This window comes from Bubalus bubalis, chromosome X, assembly GCF_019923935.1.
Source record: "Bubalus bubalis isolate 160015118507 breed Murrah chromosome X, NDDB_SH_1, whole genome shotgun sequence".
NCBI lineage: Eukaryota > Metazoa > Chordata > Mammalia > Artiodactyla > Bovidae > Bubalus > Bubalus bubalis.
The window spans coordinates 13,188,318-13,201,772 of NC_059181.1; positions in this window are offsets into that span (position 1 = coordinate 13,188,318).

Consider the following 13,455-nt stretch of genomic DNA (forward strand, 5'->3'; position numbering starts at 1 on the left):
GAGAACTACTGGCTAGATGATTCTAATTTTAAAATGTAGAGTTAGAGTCAGAATGCCGACCTCACTATTTGGGCAAATCACTTAATCTCCCTAGGACTCAGTTTCTCTATTTGCAAAATGGAGACATTAGTAGTACACTGAGTTATCATGAGAATTCAATGACAGGATCCAACTAACATTTTGCTATCCAAAGTTTAGTTCACAAACCTAACCAGTGGTTTCTGCATTACTTGGGTGCTTCTTAGAAATGCAAAATCTCAGGTTTCCCACCCCCAGACCAACTGAAACAAAATCTGCATTTTATTTATTTATTTTTTTTTCCTTTTAATTTTATTTTATTTTTTAAACTTTACATAATTGTATTAGTTTTGCCAAATATCAAAATGAATCCGCCACAGGTATACATGTGTTCCCCATCCTGAACCCTCCTCCCTCCTCCCTCCCCATTCCATCCCTCTGGGTCGTCCCAGTGCACCAGCCCCAAGCATCCAGTATCGTGCATCGAACCTGGACTGGCAACTCGTTTCATACATGATATTTTACATGTTTCAATGCCATTCTCCCAAATATTCCCACCCTCTCCCTCTCTCTCAGAGTCCATAAGACTGTTCTATACATAAGTATCTCTTTTGCTGTCTCTACACAGGGTTATTGTTACCATCTTTCTAAATTCCATATATATGCGTTAGTATACTGTATTGGTGTTTTTCTTTCTGGCTTACTTCACTCTGTATAATAGGCTCCACTTTCATCCACCTCATTAGAACTGATTCAAATGCATTCTTTTTAATGGCTGAGTAATACTCCATTGTGTATATGTACCACAGCTTTCTTATCCATTCATCTGCTGATGGACATCTAGGTTGCTTCCATGTCCTGGCTATTATAAACAGTGCTGCGATGAACATTGGGGTACACGTGTCTCTTTCCCTTCTGGTTTCCTCAGTGTGTATGCCCAGCAGTGGGACTGCTGGATCATAAGGCAGTTCTATTTCCAGTTTTTTAAGGAATCTCCACACTGTTCTCCATAGTGGCTGTACTAGTTTGCATTCCCACCAACAGTGTAAGAGGGTTCCCTTTTCTCCACACCCTCTCCAGCATTTATTACTTGTAGACTTTTGGATCGCAGCCATTCTGACTGGTGTGAAATGCTCAACCTCTTGTAAAAGAACGAAACTAGAACACTTTCTAACACCATACACAAAAATAAACTCAAAATGGATGAAAGATCTAAACGTAAGACCAGAAACTATCAAACTCCTAGAGGAGAACATAGGCAAAACACTCTCTGACATACATCACAGCAGGATCCTCTATGACCCACCTCCCAGAATATTGGAAATAAAAGCAAAAATAAACAAATGGGACCTAATTAACCTTAAAAGCTTCTGCACATCAAAGGAAACTATTAGCAAGGTGAAAAGACAGCCTTCAGAATGGGAGAAGATATAATAGCAAATGAAGCAACTGACAAACAACTAATCTCGAGAATATACAAGCAACTCCTACAGCTCAACTCCAGAAAAATAAATGACCCAATCAAAAAATGGGCCAAAGAACTAAATAGACGTTTCTCCAAAGAAGACATACAGATGGCTAACAAACACATGAAAAGATGCTCAACATCACTCATTATCAGAGAAATGCAAATCAAAACCACTATGAGGTACCATTTCAAAATCTGCATTTTAAAGATCCCCAAATGATTCTACATGATTCTTATGGGCTTCTCAGGTGCCCCAGTGGTAAAGAATCTGCCTTTAAGCAAGAGAGGAGGGTTCAATCCCAGGGTCGGGAAGATTCCCTGGAGTAGGAAATGGCAACCTGTGGCAGGGAGGAAGCCAATTCTGACTCCATGCTGGAAACTGTTTCTTTGACTTGCTTTTGTTATTATACTCATACTCAATGGCTTGCCTGGACCCTGCCCCTCTACTTGACAGTAAACTAAAGTGCCTTCATTCTGCTCATGGAGAGAGAATTTGTCCCTGCCCACCTGTGAATATAAGAGATTAACATACCCCTTCTGAAGGCTGGCCATTCCCTTGGAGATGTTTTGCAATACTGAAGACCCTTCACTTCACTTCCCCACTGCATCTCCCTCTCTATTCTACCATTTGACTTTAGTTCCTCATTGCTTCTTTCTCTCTGATCTATAAAAGTACCTGGCATCCAGACCCCAGTAAGATGGTTATTTTGAGGTGCTAGCCTGCCATCTTCTTGGTCAGCCGGCTCCCGGATTAAAGTCTCTTCCTTGCCTGAAGACCTCGTCTCTCAGATTCATTGGCCTATCGTGTGGTAAGCAGAGCGAGCTTGGACTCGGTAACAGACCCACTCCAGTATTCTTGCTTAGGAAATCTCATGCACAGGGGAGCCTGGCGGGCTACATGGGGTCTCAAATAGTCAGAAACGACTGAGTGACTGAGCACCAAATGATTCTTATTCATGGTACAATTTGAGAAGCACTGGCATTGAGGATTTAGTAGACTATCCAGCACACAGTAAAGGTTCAGTGTTGGTCGTTACTAATATTTATACTGATAATTCTCAAGATAAATTATTCTAGTTCTATCCCTGCCTCTCAAATTTTTTCTGGACCCTCTCATTAATATTTTAGTCTTTGTACCATTTTTTAACCAAAATAAACATTTATTCTCAAAGTTACTCATTATTAATGATGTAAAATACAAATGTTTTAATTATAAGTGGAGAAAACCCAATAACGAAGTTTGGGATTATTTTTTCGTAAATTAAATTGAAAATATTTCTCCATTGCCTATCTTCAGTGCCCTTGACAGCCATACAGTTCTTTCTCAGTTTATAAAAATAAAAATGTCACAAAATTAGGACTGGTCTTTAAAACTATCATGCTTGGTATATTCTATTTTAATGCAGAGTTTATTCAGAGAACAAAAAATCATTAGTTTAATTTTTAAAAATTTTGTTTCAAATGCTGTACCTAGACTTTGAGGTGATTTTATGCAAGTGAAATTCCACAACCAGAGAACCCAATGACATGGGGATTAAAAAAAAATTCCATGTTTTCTGGACTTACAGTTTACCATATTACCAAACAAATTCATAAATCAACACAACCCTAAACCCCAAGCTCATTGAATATAGCATTGGCCACCTGAGACTTCACCAAATCAGTCTCATTTTATAAGACTATTTTCTGATTCTTCTAACATTTATTTTTACTTACTGGTTTTTGCTTAGAAGATTGTTACATATGCTAGTGACCATGAATTTTCTGACACAGACCCATTTCTTCCATATTCTTCAGGCTCAGTTAAGAGAGAACTCAGACACAGATACAAAGACCTTGATGTTCTGTGGGAGGAAAAGAAAATCTATGCTTTCCTTCCTGACATAAGCCTTCTGTTCTATTTCAGAACACTCAAAGACCTTGGTTGAAGCATAAAGATCTAAGAATGCTGCTTCTTGTAATCTTGGTTCAACATATGACAGTTGATATTGGCTGTTGATACCCATGTCTCTGAGGGTGGGAGCCTCGATTGGCACCTATGTGAATAAGGAAGCAAAGACCACCAGCTACAACCCTAATCACTCCATTTCCCTCCCTTACAAAGGCAGATTTTTTTTGGTATCTGCTTATGAAAGTTAAGGCTATTTCTTGTCTGTAGAGAATAGAATTGTTAAGCCTGATCCTCTCATTTTCTTGCTACTTCAAGTGTGGTCCTACGACCAGTAGTGGCACCAATCACCTGGGGGCTAGCTAGAAATGCAGAATCTCAGGACACACTCCAGGCCTACTTCATCAGAATTTGTGGTGCTTTTTGTTTTTATTTTATATCTTTTTTTTTTTTTCATAAAACAAGCAATTTTGGGACTTCCCTGGCTGTCCAGTGGTTAAGACTTCGCACTTCCACTGTAGTGGGCATGAGTTTCATCCCTGGTTGGGGAACTAAGATCCCACAAGCTGGGTGGAGCTGCCAAAAAAGTATCATGCCATCCCTTTCCAAAACAGAACTGGTATTTTCTTTTTTTTAATGTGGACCATTTTTAAAGTCTTTATTGAATTTTTTACAATACTATTTCTGTTTTATGTTTTGGGTTTTTTGGCCATGAGACATATGGGGTCTTAGCTCCCAGACCAGGGCTCAAACCAACATCTCTGGCATTGGAAGGTGAAATCTTGACCAGTGGGCCACTGGGAAGTCCAAGAAATGGTAGTTTCACAAGATCCCCAAGTGATTTGTATGGACATAAAAATTTAAGAAATACTCTTTTAGACACTTTTATACAATATCTTCTTACTCCATATTTTAAAAAATTGATTTAGGAGAGTATTGACAACTTATCCTGAATATTTTTCCCCTCAAAAGAAATTTTAAAAACTCCCAAATATTAATGTCTTCCATTTTCCCTCATTTGGAGGGAATACTTTTCCCTACATTATCCCCCTTGATTTTCTCATTTTTAGTCATACATTTTATTCATCATTCCAGAAAGTGATTCTGTGAAAAAAGAGGATGTAAGACTGTTCCTCAGAGCCCCCAGGGACCAAGTGTAAAACCATCAGTCACACCCCTTATGAGGCAACTAACTCCTTATTGTCAATGTGAAGTTCTTTTGTGTCCTCAAGGATGGCTTTCACAAACAGAAAATATTATTCAGAGTCTAATTTGAATGAATTTATTTCATGGAAATAAAATTTGATTTAAATTAAATTAGCAAATTTTAAAACAAAAACTAAGATCTTTCTTTAGCTTTTAAGATCAACTTACAAATCTTTTTGTTTCTTTATAAATGTAATTGCATTTTATCAGTAATTTTACAGGGCCTTTGCCAATTAATTAAGTTCTTTTAAATAATTTGAAGCCAAGTTTATACATTTAATATATTTTATTTTCTGTTTAAAAATATCAGTGGTTTCTTAACAAAGAACCTCAAGATTGTAGCTGATTCTAATAAATCTAATAAATTAATCTTCTAAATAAGTTCTTTCAAATGTCCTAATACGGTTTGCAAACTTGGTAAACTAGTCGTCACTAGCCTAAATCAGTTAGTCATGTTCACATTTTAAGTTAGAAACATAAGGCCAATTTGTTAAACAACTAAATACTCAAAATTATCTTAAACATTGCAAGTAGATATACACAAAGAATTCCCACATATAAGACAAAAATATTTATACTGTAGGTCTGATTTATTTCTCTAGCTCTACACTTAACTGTAAATCTTCATAGGGTGAAAGCAGAGGTTCTCAAAGGGCTTCCCTGGTGGCACAGTTGGTAAAGAATCCACCAGCTAATGCACGAGATGCAAGGGATGTGGATTCCATCCCCAGTGAGGAAGATCCCCTGGAGGAGGGCATGGCAACCGACTCCAGTATTTTTGCCTGGAGAATTCCATAGACAGAGGACCCCAGTGTCCTACAGCCCACAAGATCTCAAAGAGTTTGGCACAACTGAGCACACACAACAACCTCAACAAAACATTCTCAAGCGAGGGTAATTTTGCCTCACAGGGCACATTTGCCAATGTCCAGGGACATTTTTGTTGTCATAATCTGAGTGGGGGAGAAGTTCTGCTGGCATCTAGTGGATAGAGATCAGGGATGTTGCTACACACCCTACAACGCAAAGGACAGTTCCCCACAACAGAGAATTATCCAGTCCAAAATACCAATGGTGCCAAGGTGGAGAAACCCTGGGTTAAAGGTACCATTTAAGGAGACAATGGTGTCATTGCAAGCAATTTGGGGTCACATACCAAGTGAAATTTGGAGTTATCTTCTCAGCTGACTGAGATTTGGTCAGAATGTGAAGTCTGGAGCTACACACATTCATAATGATCTTTATTACAACCAAACTGCTTTACTGTGCCTACTCCCCTCCCCACATTTTTTCGTAATGGCTATCCCAGCAGAAAACTCCAAGTTCAGATTCCATAAATGAGGTCAGTTTTGCTCTCAGAATCCCCTGAGTAAGTTCAAGTCAAGGCTTATTTACTTTTGTAACTTCTTTTATCTTTTTCATCTGATAAGAGTCAATAAAAAAAAACCTTTCAATCCAGAGTGCTTTATTTCACTGTTATGAAATTTTATCCTATCTCAGAGGGCTGAAACACTTGAATGCCTCTTACTGGATTCTATTTGTCAAGTTTACTCTGGCTAGATGATCAAGTTCTAAAGTTATTCTAATACCAATCGTACATATATATGTAAATTAATTAGTAAAATGATGCTATATTAAAGTATATAATGGCCTTCCCAGGTGGTGCTAGTGGTTAAGAATCCACTTACAATGCTGGAGACCTGGGTTCGTTTCCTAGGTCGGGAAGATCCCCCAGAGAAGGGCATGACAACCCACTCCAGTATTCTTGCCTGGAAAATCCCATGGACAGAGGAGCCTGTTGGGCTACAGTCCATGGTGTCACAAAGAACCAGACATGACTGAAGTGACTTAGCACACACTCAAAGTAGATAATAATAGCATATATGATATGTATAGTATATATACATTATGCTGCTGCTGCCGCTAAGTTGCTTCAGTCGTGTCCGACTCTGTGCGACCCCATAGACGGCAGCCCACCAGGCTCCCCTGTCCCTGGAATTCTCCAGGCAAGAACACTGGAGTGGGTTGCCATTTCCTTCTCCAATGCAGGAAAGTGAAAAGTGAAAGTGAAGTCACTCAGTCGTGTCTGACTCTTCACGACCCCATGGACTGCAGCCTACCAGGCTCCTCCGTCCATGGGATTTTCCAGGCAAGAGTACTGGAGTGGGGTGCCATTGCCTTCTCCATATATACATTATAGGTATATATAAATAATATATATTATTGCACGTCCACTATGTGCCAGGTGTTAATACTGTACATTAATATTGCTCTAGACATAAGAATCACAGTTTAAATTGGCTTATAGGTTCTTGTCTTTCTCTCCATACCCTCAAACTAATCAAGCTTTCCTATCCATTCATTCAGCAAGTATTTATTGAGTATCTATTATGTGCCAGATACTGTGGGAGGTGCTAAAGCTGAGGAAGGGGCCAAGATATACATATTCTCTACTCTCATGACATTCCATTCTAAGGCTGGTTTTAGGATTAAATGAGATAATATATGACAGCCCTTTATATCACCTAAATCACCATGCAAATTCTAAAGATTCAGGCATACAGAGGTTACAGAATATCCAAGTGGGAAAACTTTGTTATCTACAAGGTTTACAGTCATCTCAGGGTTGAATTCTGCAAAGTTTCAATTCTTTCTGCTTTATAACAAAAATCACAAATAAACTTGGTTACACTACTCTTGAGTGTGAATGAATAGGGTAGACACAGCCACTAAGAGAGGCTCTACCAACTGCCGTCTATGATGTTCAAAATGGCCCAGAGGGCCAACATCCAGCCAGCAGGTGGGGGGAAGACAGGGAGGGCCGTGAATGAGTAGTTGTTTTTTAAATATTTATTTATTTACTTTTGGCTGTGCTGGGTCTTTGCTGCTGAGCAGGCTTTCTCTAGCTGCAGTGAGCCGGGACTACTCTCCGTCATGGCACATAGACTTCTTGTTTCGGTGGTTTCTCTTGTTGCAGAACATGGGCTTAGTCGCTCTGAGGCATGCGGGATCTTCCCAGACCAGGAATCGAACCTGTGTCCTCTGAATTGGCAGGAGGATTCTTAACCACTTGACCACCAGGGAAGTCCATGAATAAGTAGTTTTATGAGCCAGGTCTGGATGGTGCACTTCACTTTTGCTTGCATTTTATTGGTCAAGCTAGAGCTCAGCTATATGGCATATACTGCAGGGAGGCTGGGAAATGCAGTTCACCTAGGTGTTCAGGAGGAAGAAGATCTAGTTTTAGTGATCAGCTAGCCACTCTCTAGCACCTTCATACATGGAAGATTGATTATTATGGTGAACAGGGGTATATGAAAACCCTATACTGTGCATCTTAAGTCTTGATACTTGATTCATTTTATACTTCTGAAGCTTAAGACTTACATGTAAAAGAAAGGATAACATGTATGTATGTAAATTTTTTAGGGCAACTCTCTCTGCCTCTTAGAGCCACAGTATTTTCACTTATAAAAGAAAACATTGAAATAATAAAGATTAGAGCATACATTAATAAAATAGAACAATAGAATCAATGAAACAAAAGTTGGTTCTGTGATAAGATCAACAAAATTAATCAATCTTTAGCTATATTGACCAAGATAAAAAGAGAGAAGACTCGAATTAATAAAATCAGAAGTGAAAAGGGGACATCATCATTTACAGTAGCATCAAAAAGAATAAAACACTCAGGAATGAAATTAAAGAAAGAAATGAAAAACATATTCTGAAAACTCCCAGGTGGTGCTAGTGGTAAAGAACCCGCCTATCAATGCAGGAGACCTAAGAGACATAGGCTCGATTCCTGGGTTGGGAAGATCCCCTGGAAAAGGAAATAGCAACCCACTCCAGTATTCTTGCATGGGAAATCCCATGGACAGACGAGCCTAGCAGGCTATAGTTCATAGGTTTGCAAGGAGTCAGACATGACTGAAGAGACTTAGCACATTCTGAAAACTATAAGACATTGTTGAAAGAAATTAAAGACCTAGCCAAATGAACAGATATTCATGTTCATGGATCAGAATTAAATTGTTAAGATAGCCATAGTCTTCAACTTGACCTATAGATTAAATGCAAAGCCTAAGATGGCTGTTTTATAGACATTGACAAGCTGTTCCTAAAATTTATATGGACATGTCGAGGACCCAGAATAGCCAAAACAATCTTTAGAAAGAATAACAAATGTGGACTTAAACTTACCGACTTCAAAACCTAATACAAAACTACATTAATCGATAAAGTGTGGTATTGGCATAAGGACAGACACATATATAGATCAATGGAATAGAATTAAGAGTCCAGAAATAAACTTTCACATTTACAGTCAATTGATTTTCAACGAGGGTGCCAAAACAATTCCGTAAAGCAAGAAGAGTCTTTTCAACAAATGGTTCTGGGACAACTGGATACCCACACACAAAGGAATTAAGTTGGATCACTGCTACACCATATACAAAAGTTAACTCAAAATGAGTTAACTTTTGAAGTTAACTTCAAGACTGAAATATGAAAGCAAAAGCTGTAAAACTGTTGGAAAAAAATATAGGCCTATGTCTTCCTGGCCTTGGATTAAGTAATGATTTCTTAGACATGATACCAAAAGCACAAACAACAAAATAAAAAATAGATGAATGGTACTTTATTAAAATTAACAACTGTTGTGCTTTAAAGGACATCATTAAGAAAATAACAAGAACAATAAACAAGATTAAAAGACAACCCTCAGAATGGGAAAAAATAATTGCAAATGAAACAACTAACAAAGGATTAATCTCCAAAATACACAAAAAGCTCATATAGCTCAATATTAGAAAAACGAACAGCCCAATCAAAAAATTGGCAGAAGACCTAAACAGACGTTTTTTCCAAAGAAGACATACAGATGGCTAATAAATACATGAAAAGATGTTCAGCATCACTAATTAGAGAAATGCATATCAAAACTATACAAGGAGTATCACCTCACACCAGTCAGAATGGCCATCATTAAAAATTGCAGAAACAATAAATGCTAGAGAGGATGCAGAGAAAAGGGAAACCTACTACACTGTTTGTGGGAATGTAAACTGATACAGCCATTGTGGAGAACAGTATGGAGATTCCTTAAAAATCTGGGAATAAATCTACCATGAAAATGAAGTCACTCAGTCGTGTCCGACTCTTTGTGACCCCGTGGACTGTAGCCTACTAAGCTCCTCCATCCATGGGATTCTTCAGGCAAGAGTACTGGAGTGGGTTGCCATTTCCTCCTCCAGGGGATCTTCCCAGCCCAGGGATCGAACCCGGGTTTCCCCGCATTGGAGGCAGACGCTTTAACCTCTGAGCCACTTTGAGAAAGCCACAATTCAAAATGACACATATACTCCAATGTTCATTGCAGCACTATTTACAATACCCAGGACATGGACGCAATCTAGATGTCCATCTACAGATAAATGGATAAAGAAGATGTGTACATATACACAATGGAATATTACTCAGCCATACAAATGAACAAATTTGAGTGAGTTCTAGTGAGGTGGATGAAACTAGAGCCTGTTTTACAGAGTGAAGTAAGTCACAAAGAGAAAAACAAATATCGTATATTAATCCATATATATGAAATCTTGAGAGTCCTTTGGACTGCAAGGAGATCAAACCAGTCAATCCTAAAGGAAATCAATCCTGAACATTCATTGGAAGAGTTGATGCTGAAGCTGAAGCTCCAATACTATCTGCACCTGATGTGAAGAGCCAACTCACTGGAAAAGACCCTGATGCTGGGAAAGACTGAAGGCAGGAGGAGAAGGAGAAGACAGAGGATGAGATGGTTTCATGGCATCATCGACTCAATGGACATGAGTTTGAGCATGCTCCAGGAGATGGTGAAGGACAGGGAAGCCTGGTGTGCTGCAGTCTATGAGGTCGAAAACGAGCGACTGAACAACAACAATGAAATCTAGAAAAATGGTAATGATGAATCCATCTGCAGGGAAGGAATAGAGACATAGATATAGAGAATGGACTTGCTGACACAGTAGGGAAAGGAGAGAGTGGGACGAATGGAGAAAGTAGCATCGACATATATACACTGCTGCTGCTAAGTCGATGCAGTCGTGTCCGACTCTGTGCAACCCCATAGACAGCAGCCCACCAGGCCCCCCCGTCCCTGGGATTCTCCAGGCAAAAACACTGGAGTGGGTTGCCATTTCCTTCTCCAGTGTGTGAAAGTGAAGTCGCTCAGTCATGCCTGACTCAGAGACCCCATGGACCGCAGCCTACCAGGCTCCTCCTTCCTTGGGATTTTCCAGGCAAGAGTACTGGAGTAGGGTGCCATTGCCTTCTCTGCATATATACACTACCATGTGTAAAATAGATAGCTGGTGAGAAATTGCTATATAATACAGGGAGCCCATCCTGGAGCTCTGTGATGACCTAGAGGGGTGGGATAGGGGGAGTGGAGTGAGGCTCAAGAGAGAGGGAATATATGTCTAATTATGGCTGATTCACATTGCTGTAGAGAAGGCAATGGCACCCCACTCCAGTACTCTTGCCTGGAAAATCCCATGGACGGAGGAGCCTGGTAGGCTGCAGTCCATGGGGTCGTGAAGAGTCGGAAACGACTCAGCGACTTCACTTTCACTTTTCACTTTCATGCATTGGAGAAGGAAATGGCAACCCACTCCAGTGTTCTTGCCTGGAGAATCCCAGGGACAGGGGAGCCTGGTGGGCTGCCATTTCTGGGGTCGCACAGAGTCGGACATGACTGAAGCAATTTAGCAGCAGCAGCAGCACATTGCTGTATGGCAGAAACCAACACATTGTAAAGCAATTTTCCTCCAATGAAAAAATAAAAGATAAAGAAAATAACAAGAAAACTACAGATTGAAAGAATATATTTGTGTAGGGGAGGAAAAATTATTTTCCCTCTACATTTTTAGGTTCTTGTCTGAGACTCATCCCCAACCCACACCATAATTTAAAAAAAAAATATTAACAGGAGAAAAAAAATAGAAGTTTAAGAACATGTACACCTGCTATATACAAGTGAGAGACCCAGGGGAACTGAGTAACTCCCTGAAATGGCCCAAGCCCCAACTTCAATACCATCTCCAGCTAAAAACAAAAGGAGATGTTGTGGGTAGAACTGGGGAAAGCCTGTTAAGGGGAGGTGACTAGGAAACGCACAGTAAACAAGGGTAAGGCTGTTAAGCAGATATAAGTTCATGTCTTCGCCATTGATAAGAGTTTCTAGAAATTTAGTCATTCTTTTCTTCCTGGTACAGAGATGGAGACACCCTTACAAGTGGAGATTTTTCCTTATAAATGTAAATGTCTCTAACAAAAGGGCAACTTCCACTCTGTTTTCAGAGATTTTTTTCTGTACCTGCAGCCTCTCCAAAAGAATCAGCTCAAAATAATCAATATGCCAAGGATGCATATTTAGGGGTAGCAAATTCTGCTCCCCCTCACTTGCAAATCATAAAATGGACAAAGGACTTGTTCCTAGAAAATATAAAGAACTCTCACATCTCAATAATAATAATAATTAAAAAAAACCACTTTAAAAACAAAGGATCCAGACATCTCTCTAAAATTCAGTTCAGTTGCTCAGTCGTGTCCAACTCTTTGAGACCCCATGGACTGCAGCACGCCAGGCTTCCCTGTCCATCACCAACTCCCAGAGATTACTCAAACTCATGTCCATCGAGTCAGTGATGCCATCCAACCATCTCATCCTGTCGTTCCCCTCTCCTCCCACCTTCAATCTTTCCCAGCATCAAGGTCTTTTCCAGTGACTCACTTCTTTGCATCAGGTGGCCAGAGTATTGGAGTTTCAGCCTCATCATCAGTCCTTCCAATGAATATTCAGGAGTGATTTCCTTTAGGATGGACTGGTTGAATCTCCTTGCTGTCCAAGGGACTCTCAAGAGTCTTCTCCAACATCACAGTTCAGAAGCATCAATTCTTCTGTGCTCAGCTTTCTTTATAGTCCAACTCTCACATCTATACATGACTACTGGAAAAACCATAGCTTTGACTAGACGGACCTTTGTTGGCAAAGTAACGTCTCTGCTTTTTAGGTTGCTGTCTAGGTTGGTCATAGCTTTTCTTCCAAGGAGCAAGTGTCTTTTAATTTCATGGCTGCAGTCACCATCTGCAGTGATTTTGGAGCCCCTCAAGATAAAGTCTCTCACTGTTTCCATTGTTTCCCCATCTATTTGCCATGAAGTCATGGGACCAGATGCACAAATAGGGACTGGATGCACAAATAGCCGACAAGCACATGAAAATTAGCTCATCACCATTAGTCATCAAGGAAATGCAAATAAAAATCCCAGTGAGATACCATTTCACACCCACGGGGATGGCTATAATAAAAAGAAGAGAAAATAACAAGTAGTGGTATGGATATGGAGAATTGGAACCCTCAGACGCTGCTGGTAGGAATGTAAAATGGTGCAGCTATTTTGGAAAACAGTCTGACAGTTCCTCAAAAAGTTTCATATAGTTACCATATGATTCAGCAATTCTACTCTTTGGTATATACGCAAGAAAAATGAAAACATATGTCTACACAAAAACTTGCACATGAATGTTCATAGCAGCATTATTCATAATAACTCCAAATTGAAAACAGCCAAATGTCCATCAACTGATGAATGGATAAACAAAATCCTGCATATTCATACAATAAAATACTATTTGACCACGAAAAGGAATGAGGTATTTCTGTGTATTGAATTGATATGACTTCAAATCCATTTGTTCTGATCTAAGAATGAAGTGCTTTAGTTCTAAGAGTGAAGTTGTTTACACGGAGGAGGCTGTGTCAGGATGATGTCATCACATGTGTGGTTGTCGATAAGCACTCAGTAGGTTAAATACTGAG